The sequence below is a fragment of the Canis aureus genome, chromosome 3, assembly GCF_053574225.1.
Source record: "Canis aureus isolate CA01 chromosome 3, VMU_Caureus_v.1.0, whole genome shotgun sequence".
NCBI classification, from domain to species: Eukaryota; Metazoa; Chordata; class Mammalia; order Carnivora; family Canidae; genus Canis; species Canis aureus.
Genome location: NC_135613.1, coordinates 88856471 through 88872672, shown reverse-complemented (window position 1 = coordinate 88872672; position 16202 = coordinate 88856471). Strand labels below are relative to the sequence as shown.

The following is a 16202-nucleotide window of genomic DNA, read 5'->3' as shown; positions in this document are numbered from 1 at the left end:
CAAAGACCATATGATTTCAGTCATATGTTGAATTTAAGACACGAATGAGTAAAGGGGATAAAGAGAGAGAGAGTCAACTACAGAGAACAAACTAATGGTTACCCGAGGGGAGACGGGTGTGGGGTGAGTTAAATAGGTGATGGGGACGTAGGAGTGCACTTGTTGCGATGAGCACCGAGTAATATATGGGAAAGTTGAATCATTGTATTGTGCACCTGAAACTAATATTAAATTGTGTTAAGTAGAATTTAAATTAAAATGTCAAAAAAAAAAAAAAAAAAAAACCCAACCCCACAAACAAAGCAGCAGGCTTTGGCACCAAAGAAGCCTTGGTTCAAACCCCGCACTTCCTCTCTTCTACTTAGTAGCTTGACTATTTTAAGTTACTTGAACTTCTGTGAGACTGTTTCCCAATTCATAAAATGCACCTTATTGTCCCAATACTTTAGAGGGTTGTTGTGAAGGGTTTAGTTAAATGAACTGATTTTGAATATTTCTCTCTTCCGCAAGATTGTATCACAAAGAAGTGATGTCTTTAAGATCCGAATGAGAAATCTCGTGTGTCCACCTCAGCATTCCAAAATGGCACTGGATTCCAGAACCTCAGGGATCACACCCAGGCTAGTATCCTGCAAATATATTTGGAGCACATGCTATATACCAAGAGGCCCAAAGAGAGATTTAGGGATTTGACCCAAATCCAGTTGCTTTCCTAGGGTGCTTCTCTTCGCAACATCAGAAATATATGATTTCACACGAAGAGTTTCAGAGCGAGCAGAGACCTAGGGACAGTGGAGGTTATTTCTTACTACTTCTGAGCTATTCTTTTTTTACATATAAATTTATTTTTTTATTGATGTTCAATTTGCCAACATATAGAATAACATCCAGTGCTCATCCCATCCAGTGACTTCTGGGCTATTCTGTTCTCATCGTTAGCTTCTGTAGGTCACAGCCTCCTGCCGCAGTCCAAGCTTCCTGCTCATTGCCTCACCTCTGGAAGGTATGTGTTCCCACTTCTTTCGACCTTAGGGTAAGCCTTGAGAGCTACCCATTGCCTCATTTATGTGGTTCTTTGATGAGATTGGTAACACGTCCCAGTCGCAGTACCAAGGGGAGCACCACCCATTCCGATAGGCGCCCTAGTCAAGCAGAGCCTGACCTACGGGGACACTTGTACCCAAGATGAGGAGGAGGCAGCCCAGGTGCTGAGCAACACCTGAGATGGGAACAGAGGGCACCCCTAGCACACGGTCGTGTCCAGAGTGGAGCTGTCGCTGGTACTCAGGACCAGAGGAGACTGTTTATCCTGTCTCCCAATTGCTGGAAGCGGCCAAGAGCACTAGGAAGGGGATGAACATGGAAGTATGGACACAGTGATGGACTCAGCACTGAATGGGTTCTCTCACATGCCTTCCCCTGAGCAGCTGCGGTCTGCACCTCCACTCCGCACTCCACGTCTATGCCTCTGGTCTCCAGGAAACTTAAGGTTGGAAAAGCCTGGTTACATTGAAGAGCTTGCAAACGGGAAGATTCAGAGATGGCAACTCCTTTAACTGCAAAGAATGGAAGTAAGTACACATGATTCAAGCAAAGACTGATCACGGGGGAGAGCTGGCCCCACATGGGTGGCCCGGTGTGGCCCACTCCGGGTGAAAGATGGCAAGGCTCTCAGGCAGCCAGGGAGGTGCAAGGAGGCACCTGGTGGGGCTAGAGGGTGGGGGGTCGGGGGCAGGGTGCCGTCCTGGCCCAGAAGAAAGGGCTCAGGCTGAGTGTCACGAGTTGGAAATTTAAACAATGAATTCAGATCTCACTTCTGCGACTTACTAGAGGCACGGAACTCACTGATTCTCCATTTCTTCACCTATAGCGTGTGGAAGCTAATTGCTCTCCCCTTCCTATTGCAGAATTGTAAGGATCAACTGAGACGGTGTAGGGCGGAGTAAATTGTAAATTCTGAAGTACTGATTATCAAGTAGTGGAATCGTGCAGTGGTCTCGAGCGTAAACTTTGGAGGTAAACTGGGTTTGAATCCGGTCTACCACTGATTAACTGTAATCTTGGATGAGTTGCTTAACTGCTCTATGCCTTGTTTTTCTGACCTTTAATATACAAATAAATAGTACTAGTATGAAAGATTTATAAGGGAAAAGCATAATATGTTTAATGACTGACTCATACTAAGTGATTTACTCTTAAATTATTGCTTCTTGCTTTTATCATCACAGTCCAGAATAGGGCAATTCCCAGTAGTTTATAGCCCCAAACCACCATGGATATAGGATCCTGCTGCTTTCCTTCTTACTACATGGGAGGCATCCTTAGATGCTGGAATTAGAAGGGCTAGTAGCTAGCACGTATTCTGTGCCAAGGTCTGTATTAGGTCTTATATATGACTGTTAGTTCCTATAGCAACCCTTAGGGGTCAGGTATTACCAACATAATTTTATAAATTAAGGAACTGTGGCCAGGAGATTAAAGTGACTTTCCCAAATTGCTAGTAGACGGCAGAGCTGGCTCTGTATCATCCAGGGGCCAGTCAGGTGAATAAATAAGCATATTCTGCCAAAGATAATTTAAAATGAGAAATTGGCTAAACAAACGATGGCTGCCTTGAAAATGAAAAAGAAAGGGAAGAAGGGAGAGGGCGAGGAAGGAAGGGAGAATGGAAGGGAGAAAAGAAGGAAAGAAGGCCATAAGAAAAGAAGGAAAGTAAAAGGAATGACGTAGTATGAAGAGGAATTGCAGAAGTCCTCTTCTATCTCTAGGTCTGGGACTACAAAGATGGGGTGATTAGAACTTGGAAGTTTCCATCAGAACCACACCAAGCCTTAAAATAGATGAGCACCAGGTGTTATGCTATGTTGGCAAATCGAACTCCAATAAAAAAATAGACAAAAAAACCCCAGCATGCATTACCTGCCACACTCTTGTGACACGGTTCAGGTGTTCATTTCCCCCCAAAAGCTCTCTGGCCGCAGTGTACACGACAGGACACATGCTCACATGGAAGGCATCACGGCCTCCTCCTGCTGACTTTATCTGAGCCCTTGCTCTAGTCCAGGGCCCTCCAGATGGAGTGAGCTCCTCACACTCAGAGTTACATCTTAACAGATGTTAACGTGACATTGGTTCATTTAAATAAGTTTGAAAGGAAGAACCATGGGAATTATTTGCTGAAAGACTCTACATATTAATCAAAGATCCTGGAAGGACTCAGAGGTCCTGCAAGAAGATCTGAGGCAGCGTGGAAGACTGAATGCTGAAGACAGAAGCTTCCAACGCACCAAGCACTTAATGTGACTCCTGTCGGGAGACCCAGCACATAAAGGAACCAAGAGTTAATCTGCTACTATCCTGAAAGAATCCGAAACCCAGGAGCAGCTACTGATACAGAGAGAGGTTTTCGGAGGCTGATGGAGTAGAGGACCCCCGTTGGAAAGCAGAAGTTGCCCAACAGGTGCCACCATTAGAGCCAACAGCCAGCAGCCTCCTTTTACTGGTTCCTTCCTGAGGTAGGTGGAACAATAGAAAGACTATGACCGTTTACTCCCAGCCCTGTGCCCCCTCTTGAGCCTGGAGAAATGCTAAGGAACTTTTTCACTGAGGGCTCTGGGCAACCAAGACGAATTTTTCCTGTGTGTAGGTAGTAGAGGTCAGGGATAGATGACTTCACAGGTGCTCTGATTTGATTTCAACCCAGAGCAAAGGTCTCAAAACTACCACCTGCCGACAGTCAGATAGTAGTTAAAGCCCGCTTCCTGGCAAGATGCAGCAGAGCTAGTGTCACTGTATGTACTGGCCCGATCTTGGCCATGAATGAAACCTTTCGACAACTGAAACATATGTCCTAACAACACTTCTATGATCTATCCTCAGCATGTAGGACTGGACCATCTTTTCAAACACGGTTGTCACACTATCTTTTGGGATAGTGCCTCCTTTCCTGAGTCTCTGCAGAGAGCTGTTGTCATACCTCACCCTCTGAGTTCATCGTCGAATGGAGGTTCTGGGTCCCCAAGGCTACTCATTACTAACAGTGTAGAGGAAAAAGGTGGTGTCTTACTAGATCCCAGTGTGTGGAGAGACAGGGAACCGGGTGACACAATCATTGTCTAGACTGAGGTCATTTATTATGACATTTGCACCATTCTTCCTTCCTGCTCCATTCACCCCCTGCAGTACAGCACTGAAAACACGCTTCTACGACTCTCAGGAAGCCCCAGCAGAACCAAGAACCTGTGAAAAGCATCTGGAGAAGGATTCTTGGGAACTTGCATTAAAGACACTATGTTTGGGTTTCTACAAGAAACTTAAAAGTTCAAAGAAACTGTCATCAAGCTCTGATATAGAAAGATAGATAGATAGATAGATAGATAGATAGATAGATAGATAGATAGATAGATGATAGAAAGATAGATATATCAGAAAACTCGGGTAAAAATAATCATTATAATCATTATCAAACTTTAGGTCAGAGTTTCATATCAGTCCACACCCTAGACTGGAGGCAAAATGGACACTGAGCACTTACTTACTATGAGAGCTATATAACAAAAATAAGTCAATTCTTGGCTTAAAAATGATGTACTAATGCTTCGTGCCAGAGATGATCCTTTAAGACAAGTATACCCATTGATATTGGTAAACCTACAGGAATCAATAGATTCCTATAACCTTTCCAAGAAACAATTAGTCATGTACATCAAGAACCATGAAGATATTTATATTTTGACCCACAATTATGATATTCTTACCTTCAAGAATTATTAGAGATGCTTTTTATGATATACTTAATAGGATTACATAGAAAGAGCCTCAAGAAAAAGCCTAAAGAAAAGTGTTTACATAAATTATGGTGAATCCAAAAACCACTTAAAATGATGGTTTGTACAAATGTTTAAGGATAGAGAAAAAAATCACTGTATCATATTAAGTCAGAATAACAGGACACTAACCTATGGAGTCAGAGAGCTCGCAACTGCCAACATATATGTTGTATAGGAAGAAAGGTTTCATTCCTATGCACCTGGGTGTTAAGCGTAATTCTCTCTCAGTTATGAGATTATGTGGGGCTTATTTCCTTCGTTGTCCTTATGGTAATTATCACATTTTCTAAAGTATGCTTGCATTACTTGAAAGGGAGTTTACCATAAGGCATTTCTGTGAAGGATGAATAACTTCTCCCCTAAGACATGGCTTTGTCCTGTTTGGAACATTTGTGATACTCACATGGTTGGCTTTTGTGGAAAGAAGCCAACCTTCTGCACTAACTCATTCTGAACGTTTTAGAAGCTCCTGACCAGGGTTGGAGACCCTCCAAGTCTTCAGGTAGAGAAATCTGTCTCTGACTCGGCAGCCGCACCCCCCACCGGTGCCATTCCTGTTGCTTCCTCTTCCCCACACAGCCTGCGCTAGAGGAGGGGCTCTAGCCTTCCCTGATTCTGTCTTATTTGCTTTGCCTTCTTGACCAGGCCTTCATATCCTGAGGGCAACAAAGAAAAAATTAGCTTGAGTTCAAATTACCTAGATAATTTTTGACAATATTTTCTCTGGATTAATCATGTATCTTCTTCCTGCCACCAGTTTACTCCTCCCTTTTAAGTCTGTTTACATAAGCCTTCCTTATAAACCACCTACTTATCATAGGATGTATATGGAGAAATCATAAACAATAACAAAAATTGCAAACAATATAAAATGTCAAACTACACTACTGCAAATAAATTTATACCAAAAACTATATGCACAGCCACTTAAAAGCTCCAACATATATTCATATATCCATAAGCAGATACGTTTACAAGCGTGGATATGCATATTCATTTCCATGCTTGATTCCTCTGCCATACAGACATAACAATTTGGGGACTAAGAAGATGTCTGAAGCAAAAGTTTTCATTCATATAATGAAAGTCAGTCTAGTGTGGTGGCAAAGAATTTTAGGCCCTACAATCAGAATATAAGGATTCAAATTTTGATTCTGCCATTGTTACTTTGGAAATAGTATTTAAACTCTCTGTACTTTTGAGAAGAGCCCCATTGTACTATTGCACCGCAGGCTTTTTATGAGGTAGAATTGGATTAATATCTGTAAACCATGTAGAACAGTCTCTGGCACATAGTAATCACTTAATAAAAGTTTTCCATATACAGAAGTCATACAAATTGAGTTTAACATGTGGCTCAAGATGACATACTTCTTGCTCTATTAGTGAATCAGCTTGTGTCCAATTCACAAATGAAGCCATACCATGATATAAAATGAAGGTCACAGGAATGGCTGGGTGGCTCAGCAGTTGGACATCTGCCTTCAGCTCAGGGGGTAATCCTGGAGTCCCAAAATTGAGTCCCACATCAGGATCCTTGTATGGAGCCTGCTTCTCTCTCTGCCTGTGTCTCTGCCTCTCTCTGTGTGTCTCTCAGGAATAAATAAATAAAATCTTTTTAAAAATAAAACAAAATAAAGGCCACAGATGTCCAAAGGTTGCTCTAAACACTGGGGAAGAGATTTTGCTATTGATATCAGGCTAATGCCCCAACTGAACTGACCTCCTCATGAAGAAGTATTTTTATGGGGTAAAATAAGCACTCAATGATACCAGAAGATGAAAGAGTAATTTCTTTCTCTAAAGACCAAATCAGTCACTTAGAATTTGAGGAAAAAGAAAAGTCTTGCTTAATAGAAGGCCCTTAATGTTTGGACTCAGAAACTCAACAAGAAGCCAAAATACTCTGGAAACATGTAGTCTTGTTAAGTAGGCCAGGACAGATCAGAATGTCACATAAATTTCTTTTTTTTTTTTTTTTTTTTAGAATGTCACATAAATTTCATACTAGAAACTTTTTTTTTCAAAGATTTTATTTATTTGTTCATGAGGCACACATAGAGAGAGGCAGAGACACAGGCAGAGGGAGAAGGAGACTCCCTGAGGGGAGCCTGATGTGGGACTGGATCCCAGGACCCCGGGGATCATGACCTGAGCCCAATGCAAATGCTCAACCACTGAGCCCCCCAGGTGCCCCACCTGTTTATATGATTTGGAGGATTTTTGATTAGGTAAAGAGTTATATAAAGATTTGAAGACTTAGTCTTAATTCTCATATTCATAAAGAGGAATAAGCTAGTTACCTTACCTGTAAAAAGCATTAAGGAAGTCTGGGGTATAATAGAAAAATCCTTCTACCTTTTGCTAGGTGCACATCCAATGTCCTCCTACTAAGGTTTAAACTTTTTCTGTGAGACCTGAGTGAAAGAAGGAATAAATTGATATTTGACATTCTAAGTATAATTGCAAACATTTGCAGTAAGAATATATTAGTGAACATAATACACATAATAATTAGTGAACATAATGTATTATGTTCACTAATATATTCACTTTTCCTTGTATTGGACAAGGAAAACCAATGAGTCAGCCCTACAATTAATTCAGAATTCAAAAGGTGCAACCATGTTGTCACAAATGACAGGATTTCAATTCTTTTTTTATGGCTGAGTATATTCCATTGTATATACATACAACATCTTTGTTATCCATTTTTATCTGTTAATAGACAGCTGGCAAGCTTCCAAATCTTGACTATTGTCAATAATGCTGCAATAAACATAGGGGTGCATTTATTTTTTTCAAATTAGTGTCTTCATTTGTTTTGAGTAATACCCAATAGTGAAATGATTAAGACAGAGAAACACAAATATAATATGATTTGATTTATATATGGAACATAAAAAACACAAAACAAACAAACTCTTAAATACAGAGAATAAGCTTGTGGTTGCCATAGAGGGTAGAGGGCAGGGAGATGGATGAAATGAAGAGGAATAAGAGGTAAAAATTTCCAATTATAAAATAAGTAAATCATGGAGATGAAAACTACAGCATAAGAAATATAGTCAATAATATTGTAATAATGTATAGTAACAGATAGTAACTACACTTATTATGGTGAGAACTGAGTAATGTATAAAATTGTCAAATCACTGTGTTATACACTTGAAACTAAGGTAACATGGTATGTCAATTATTCTTCAATAATAAATTTTAAAAATATACCATTGGGTTTTCATATAACATATTTCAAAACATACCAGATATACTTTCAAAGCATACATAGTATTACGTGGTAAATAGATCAAGGAGATTAGAATCAGATAGACATGAATTCAAACTTTCCCTCTGGATCCCACTTCTAGATACAATGGAGTATATGAATTGGATTTATCCTCCTTCTTTAAAAGACTATAGCAGATGCAATACGTAAAAGAATGATTTAAGGCATTGGAGAATGGTCAGTGTAAACAGTGATACTGAGACAAGGAAAACCAATGAGTCAGCCCTACAATTAATTCAGAATTCAAAAGAAAATTGCCCCATACATGGGTCCAATTAGCTCTAGACTATGAGCAGTTTTTATCTCACCTAACAAAGCTTAAAGGCAAGCACTGAAAAAATCAAGTTTCCAAGTAACGTTCCATGTTCCAGAAAAAATATCAAATATATTTAAAGAAATACAATTATCCAGGACACAATAATATGAAATTCACAAAATCCAGCATTCAGTGATGGAATACCAGGCACAAAAACAAAATATGACCAATAATGAGAAGAAAATGAGATTAGTATAAATAGACATAGAAATTAAATATATATGGACACAGTATTAAAATAGTACATTAGAACAATAAATGCACTCCATACATTTACAAGGTAGGGGAAAGCAAAGTAATAAGGAGAAATACAGAAGGAATATTAAAAAACACAAGAGAAACACAAAGTGAACTGCATAAAACACTAGATATCCATTAGATGTGATTAACAGCAGATTAAATACCACAAAAGAAAAGAAATCAGTGAACTCAAAGACAAAGCAATTGAAACCGACCAAAGCAAAATACAAAAAAGAAAGAATGTTGAAATATTTGGCATAAGTTTGAGGATAACATCAAGTGGCTATATATATATATATATATATATATATATATATATATATATATATATATAAAATGCATAATTAGAGTCCAGAAGAAAAGAAGTGAGTCCAGGAGGAAGAACAGGAAAAAAAGAAATAATGCCAAAATATTTTACAAATTTTGTTAAAACTTGTTCACAGATTCAAGAAATTCAGTGAATTTAAATACACTCTCTCTCACACACATACACACACACACACACACAAACCTACATCCAGGAAGTAGGTAAAGCAAGGGTAAAGAAATAAATCTTAAAAGCAGCCATAGAAGAGAGAGAGAAAAAAAAGGACAAACTGTTTACAAAGAATAAAGATAGGAAATACATAAGACATTGTCAGAAACAATGCAAGCCAGAAGACAGTGGGATGCCATTTTCAAAGTACTGAAAGAAAAAAAGATCCATCAACTTAGAATTCCACACTCTTAACATTTTTTCAAAAACGAAGGTAAAGACATTTCCAACATACAGAAGCTGAAAGATTTCATTGCCAGAACTTCAGTGCAGTAAATATTAAAAGAAGTTCTGTCAGAGGGAAAATGATGGCAGATGGAAATCTGGACCAACACAGGGGACTAAATATTAAAGAAGATTGATGTGGTTAAAATAAAACATTTCTTTTGTCTCACTTTAAAGAAAAGAGAGTTAAGATAGAAGGATATACTCATAAGGTTCCTATGTCATTACTGAGCATTAACTGACTGAGCATAACATTAACTGAGGGTGAGCTGTGGTGTGTTAAAAATATATACTATGAAACCTAAAAGAACCAGTAAGTTAAAAAAAAAAAGAAAGAAAGAAAGTTCAGTAGGAAGGAAGGAGGGATAAATAGGTAGAGCTCACGGCACTTTTAGGACAGTGGAACTAATGTGTATGATACTATAATGGGGGATACATTATACCTTTGTCAAAACCCATAGAATGTTTAACACTATGAATCCTTATGTAAACTATGGACTCTTGTGAATAATAATGGATCATTATTGGTGCAATCACCTATAAAAAACATACTGCACTAATGCAAGATGTTCTTTATAAGAGGAATTGTTGAGGTGAGGATAGTGAGGGGGTAAATGGGAATTCTTTGTACTTTCCACTTGATTTTTCTGCAAACCTAAAAAATAAAATCTATCAATTAAAAAAACAAAGTCTTGCACGTTGACACAATTTAAATGGAAGTGCTCAATAAAGGATCATTTCCCCCTCCAACCCAATGAGTCATTGATTGCTAATTTGAAACTATCGTCAAGGTTAATGATTCCTAAAAAAAAAAAAAAAAAAAGGTTAATGATCCCTCAGGTTTTCCTCGGGAGATCTCTAGCCTAATATATTTTGAGCTTCTTATGGTTTTGATTTGATTCTGCTTTTACAGGGTCTATTCTAACCAAGCTCTTTTTTTATCCCTTACTTAATTAGTCAGTGGATAAGGAAAGCAGGTGTTCCATGTTGAAATGCCTAAAGCTGCTCTATTCCACTTAGTTGTGAACTTCCCACAGATGTGCATCCTTATGGAGCCTTGCTACACTCAGTTGTAATTGGAAAATTTAGAGACCTAGTTGACATTCAGCCACAGCAATGATGTGCTTATCAGTTGATGGTGTTAGGAAGACTCTCCCCTGCCTTTTTTTCTCATTCTGTTGCATCAACCATGTTGTAATTTTTTTGTTTTTGTTTTTAGTTTTTATTTTCATAAGATTCTGCTAATCATTTGGGTAGGTCAATGGGACAAACATTAAATACACCAGTTAAATATCATGAGTAATTCATACAATACCCTACGTTCAGTTTCTACACATGTTGAGGCACTTGATGTACATGTACAAAAATACAGATCATCCACGTTTCCTCTTTCACTTTTCCTAGAACTCTGCTTAATGGCATCAGAGATTGCTGAGACCCTTTGTGAAGCAAGGATAATGCATTTTGTAAACAGTCACAATAACTTTAAATGGATTCATGAGAACAATTTTCCATCATGCTAAACACAAAGAATCCCAGTGTGAAAAAAAAATCTTAAAAGTTGGAAAAAAAATGAAAAAGTAAGTTGGGGGTCAGCTGCTAGCCAAAATGGCTGGGAAAAAGTGACAGAGTCAGAATGTCCCCCTGCCACCCAGTCCATTCCCTTCGCCTGAGTGGGTGAGCTTCTATGTGACGAGATTCCCTGATGGAGATCAGCGCTCATTATGGCTACTTTCAGAACTGAAGGCAAATAGAAGGCGTGGAATCAGAACAGATCATGTCAAAACCTAATATCAGCCAAGCAAGAAAATGAAGAAAAATTGAGAACAAAGGAACTCTCATTATGTTGTAGTGACAAAGGGGAAAATAATGGATTCAAGTAAAAACTCAATTATCAAGGAAAGAAGGAAATACTAATTTCCCAGGATTGGAAATAACCACTTCTGGGCTAAACTTGTTTTACCTTTTTCTCTAGTGAGGTTTATTTTATTAATTTCTTCCTACTGAGGTGGAGGCTGTTCTCCTGTTTGACCTTCTTTGTTGCTATTTTCCCCTAAAACTCCTGGACACTTAATTCCACTGTCCATGTCAGTGCTAAAAATTTCCCTAGCCCAGAGCAAAGCCCCAGCTATATGATTATCTTGGAAAATACAGGAAATGAGACTTAGCACTTAGCTTCACACATTCTTTTTTTTGTTCCAACTAGAAAATTAGACATATTATTTACTGAGAAAAAAATTTCTATATGGTCATCATCCTTTAAAATTTCTTTGTTACAAATTTACATGTACCCCACAGAGCTGGACCAGAAAAAGAAATGCTCTGGGAACAGAATCAAGATTTGAACTATGAATGAAGATTCATCACCATGCAGAAAATTTAGGGATGGGCATTTTCTGCCTGAGTGATGCCTCTGATTATTTCAAGTCCTTGGCAAGAGTAGAATCAATCACCCTACCCAATTATATCCACTAGCAAAAAAGCTATTCAAGATATCTCCTTTGTCCATATGTCAAGGTGCCTGAAGAACATTCATTAAGCAATTTTTCCTTTTATGGTTTCAAAATATTAAAAGGCAAATATCCTTGAGAAAGGGTCATTTTAAGGATTGTATTGCTAAAACTTAGGCACCTAGGTAATGATGATGAGCTGTAGAACACAACTGTGACAACTAGCCAAGAGCAAGTTACTTCAGGAGTAAAGTTCAGGAGAAAAGAACATAAGCAGGAGCTCCACAGTAATTAAAAAAGGAGAACAAATAGAGACCAGTGTGGGGTGTCCCAAAGGAACAATGTCACCCTTGTTCCTTTCACCATTTTGTTAAAAACTTACAAAGTTATTTTTCCTTCATTCATCCATCCAGCCTATGGTAAGGGGACTGTGTCTTATGTGAAATATTCTCAGTAGGAAAGACTGAATTCAAGTCTCAGAAGAGGAAGGATAGCATCAGGAGGGACACAGAAGAAAGGAAGAGGTATAAGAAGAGTTACTAGTACGGAGAGGGACAGAAGTGCATTAAATGAATTCTATGAGCCTCTTCTGTGACTAATGAAAAATGAGCAAAAGAACTGAAGAAACATTTCACAAAACATGACACAGGAATAAATAACATTCTGAAAGAAACAACATTATTATTTGTCAGGAAAATATGAGTTAAAACTACAGTGAGATCGCACTTCACGCACTCAATAGAACAGCTAAACCTAAGAGATTGGCAATATCAAGTGTTGGTATGAGTTTGGAGCTACCGGATTTTTCATTCATTGCTAGTGGAATGTAAAATGGTGCAACAATTTGAGGAAACAGTTTGGCAGATTTTTATAAAATTAAACATGCATATTACCTAGTCATCCACTCCTGGGTGTTTATCCAATAGAAATGAAAGCATATGCTGAGAGACTTGAACATGGATGGTTTTATTTTTTTTTTATTTATTTTTTTAATGGATAGTTTTAGAAGCTGTATTAGTTTCCTATGGCTACTATAACAAATTATACAAACTTGGTGGCTTAAAACAATACAAATTTATTTTCTTATAATTCTTGAGGGAAGGAATCTAAAATCAGTTACACTGGACTAAAGTCAAAGTGTCAGCAGTGCTGGTTCCTTTTGGAGGTTTTGAGGGGAGAATCCATTTTCTTGTCTTTTCCAGCTTCTACCTTCCTCCTGAATTCCTTAGCTTGTGGCTTCTTCCTTCGTCGTCAAAGCACATCAATCCAGTCTCTGCCCTGTCTTCACATTGCCTTCCCTTTTCTAACTTTGATTCCTCCTGCCTCTTGCTTCGAGGACCATAGTAATGGCCCACCCGGATGATCGAGGATCATCTCTCCACTTCAAGATCCTTAAGCTGATTACACTTACAATATCCCTTTTGTCATATAGGGTAGCATTCATAGATTCTGGAACTAAGACATGGGCTTCCCTGGGTGGAAAGGTGGCATTATTCGGTCTACCACAAAAGCCTTATTCATAACGTCTCAAATGTCCATCAACAATGAATGGAAAAACAAAATGTGTATTCATACAATGGAATAATACTCAGCAATAAAAATAATATCTGACATATACAAAATATGGATGAATCTCATTAACATTATATTAGGTAACAGAAACCAAATACCAAAGAATTCATACCCTGTGATTTCATTTATGTGAGATTATAATAGGCAAAATGAATTTGTAGTGACAGAAATTATATAATTGGTTATATAGAGTAGAAAGTGTTGGATGTTTTTCCACACAAGGCATGTAAGAGAAATTTCTGGGAGAAAGGAACTTAATTTTTAACTGGATGAGTTTGCACACATTTGTCAAAATAATTGAATTACATCTGTATCTATATATCTATACATATATACAGATGTATGTAGAAAGAGATTACATATAGCATAAATTGTATGTAAGTTATAGTTCAATTGCATTGATTAAAAAAAATAAAAGTAATTGGCTTGTCCAATTCTCCCCCATACCTTTTGTGCCTCTCACTAGTGGACTGGCTAGAGGAAACAAAGTCTTCTAGTTGACTGGTGAAACTCGGCAAGTCAAAAAGGTCTATGTTGCTGGGAAGACTACCTTATTCTGAGTTCTTGCGTACATCCTTATGCAGTTCTCATTATCCAGTTCTGATCAAGGGCTATTTTCTCCCAAGTGTCTGATGAAGGTTCAGGCGGTCAGGGGACCTGGTAGGATATTCTTTGGTGAACAAGCCAAACATAACCTCACACACCAGTATGAAATGCCACACAACTCTTCTTTACCTTTTCAAATGTTTTTTTTTTTTTTTTTCTTTTATCTGTAGGAGATGAACCATAGAAGGTGGTGAGCAGCATACTCTGAGCATCTCTCAGAGGGTGAATGTTCTCAGCCCTTGGAGCAGATTGAGATGGGTGATGAATAAAAGGAAGTTTTTTTTTTGCCCTGTCTGGTTTTTCCAATATTCTGATGTTACAACTGCTGTTCTTCCTTAGTTAGAAAATGGTGTTGGTTGATACTGGACAACTTGGAGGAACTCCCTACCTTGGTGATGGTCACTGTCTTCTGGATTGTTTGGTGTCCAGGAATTCACTGGCCTAATCCCATTAATACACAATTTTGGGAACAATAGCTTTTACTATACTGCTCAAGACTGTCAAGGTTCACTATGGTGAGATAATCTAAGACCTTAATTGTTTTTCCTGGATGAAGTGAGAAAGGCTTGTGAATTATAGTGATTGGAGAAACTGGGGAATATGATTCCTGGCTACATACCTTGAGAACAATTAGTCAGTCTGGGAAGGTGATTTACTCTGGTTACAGCCAAATTTATTTTAAACTCAATATTGTCTTTCTAAGTTTGCTTCTCACGGCCATTCCACATTAACCTCATCATAAGTGTTGCACCTAAAGATTATCAGAACCACCTTCAAGAGACCGGCTGAGTTATCCTCCCCAGTCCAGGAAAATATTTTCTTATTCTGAGCACTTATTTCTTATTCTGAGCACTATCCCGAGGGTTTCAGATTTTCAGGGAAGAGAAGAAGATAGAGTGGATATATCTGGGGGATGATGCAGCTATAACGATTCAAAAAAGGAAAACTCTAGGAAGGTTCTAAAAATATTTTATTCATTCAAAGATCCTCTTTACAAGTTAGGAGATGGAAAGAAAGAAGAAAAGCAGTTGTTCCTCCATTTATAGCATTTCCTACTCCTTGTCCATGCATGTAGTTCCCATGGACACATCTACGTGTCCAGGACTGGAGGAAGTATCCCTGTCATTTATTACAACTTGGCAGCCAACATCACTATAGATCAGCTTCCATGGACTCTACACTCCTTCCCTTTCTTCTCTGTGTCTTGTCCATGACTTTGTCTTTCACTTCTCCTTAAGCAACTTGAACTGGCACATCTGTAGCTGCTTTAATACATATGGGACAATATAAGGATGAGATTCATTGAATTTTAGCCAATTCCAGGTTTTTCTGCCTCTGCTCAAAAAGACACATCCAGTGCTGGGAGTCTGGAAGCTAAACTGAGTCATTATGGGGATATCCAGCTCCTAGAAGCTGCCATTAACTATAATAATCCATTCCCAAGCATTTGGGATGTGGGGAAAGAGCAGCATCAAAGAGGGTTGTGATACTATGTAAGAGAGACATGTGATAAATCATTCTGTATTTGTTAAAGATTTTGATCAATTCAGTAGTAAAAATATATAAAAACAATCCTCTGTGAGAACACCACTGTAGAATATGCAACCATAAAATGAATAATAAGGGAATGCAACAAACAATTCTAGACACATATATTAAAAAATTACATGAAACAAAACAGATCCTCACAAAGCATAACTGTACCTAATATAAAATAGATAATTTTTTAAAAACCTGCAATTGCTTATGAAATGGAATTCATAATTTAATGCTCCCCAAAAAGCAATCTCTAAGGCCAAATTAATTCAGTGATGAATTCTACCAAACATTTAAAGAAGAATGACACTTCTGCATAATCTCTTCCATAAAATAGAAAAGAAAGAACTTTGTGATTCATTGTACAAGGCCAATATTACCCAGATATCAAAATCAGACCAAAGATAGTACAAAAATACTTTAGCAAGGTGAAAGAATTTTTAAAAATCACATAATCATATCAAGCATTTGTAAAAACTCAGCACTAATTCAATTCATGAAAAAAAACTTCTCAGAAAGCTAAGAATAGAGAGGAACTTCCTCAATTTAATAAAGATCATCTACAGAATAGTTACAGAAAACATTATAATCAATGATGAAAGGCTGT

At 37.9% G+C, this 16202-nt stretch overlaps 1 long non-coding RNA gene across 1 annotated transcript; it reads left to right on the top strand.

The window, feature by feature from the left end:
* Positions 1 to 563: 563 nt before the first annotated feature.
* On the top strand, positions 564 to 14335 carry LOC144306120 (uncharacterized). Its single transcript, XR_013373142.1, has 3 exons — positions 564 to 1003; positions 1428 to 1571; positions 14230 to 14335. It is a non-coding gene; the product is annotated as an uncharacterized LOC144306120 (long non-coding RNA).
* The last annotated feature ends 1867 nt before the right edge of the window (positions 14336 to 16202 follow it).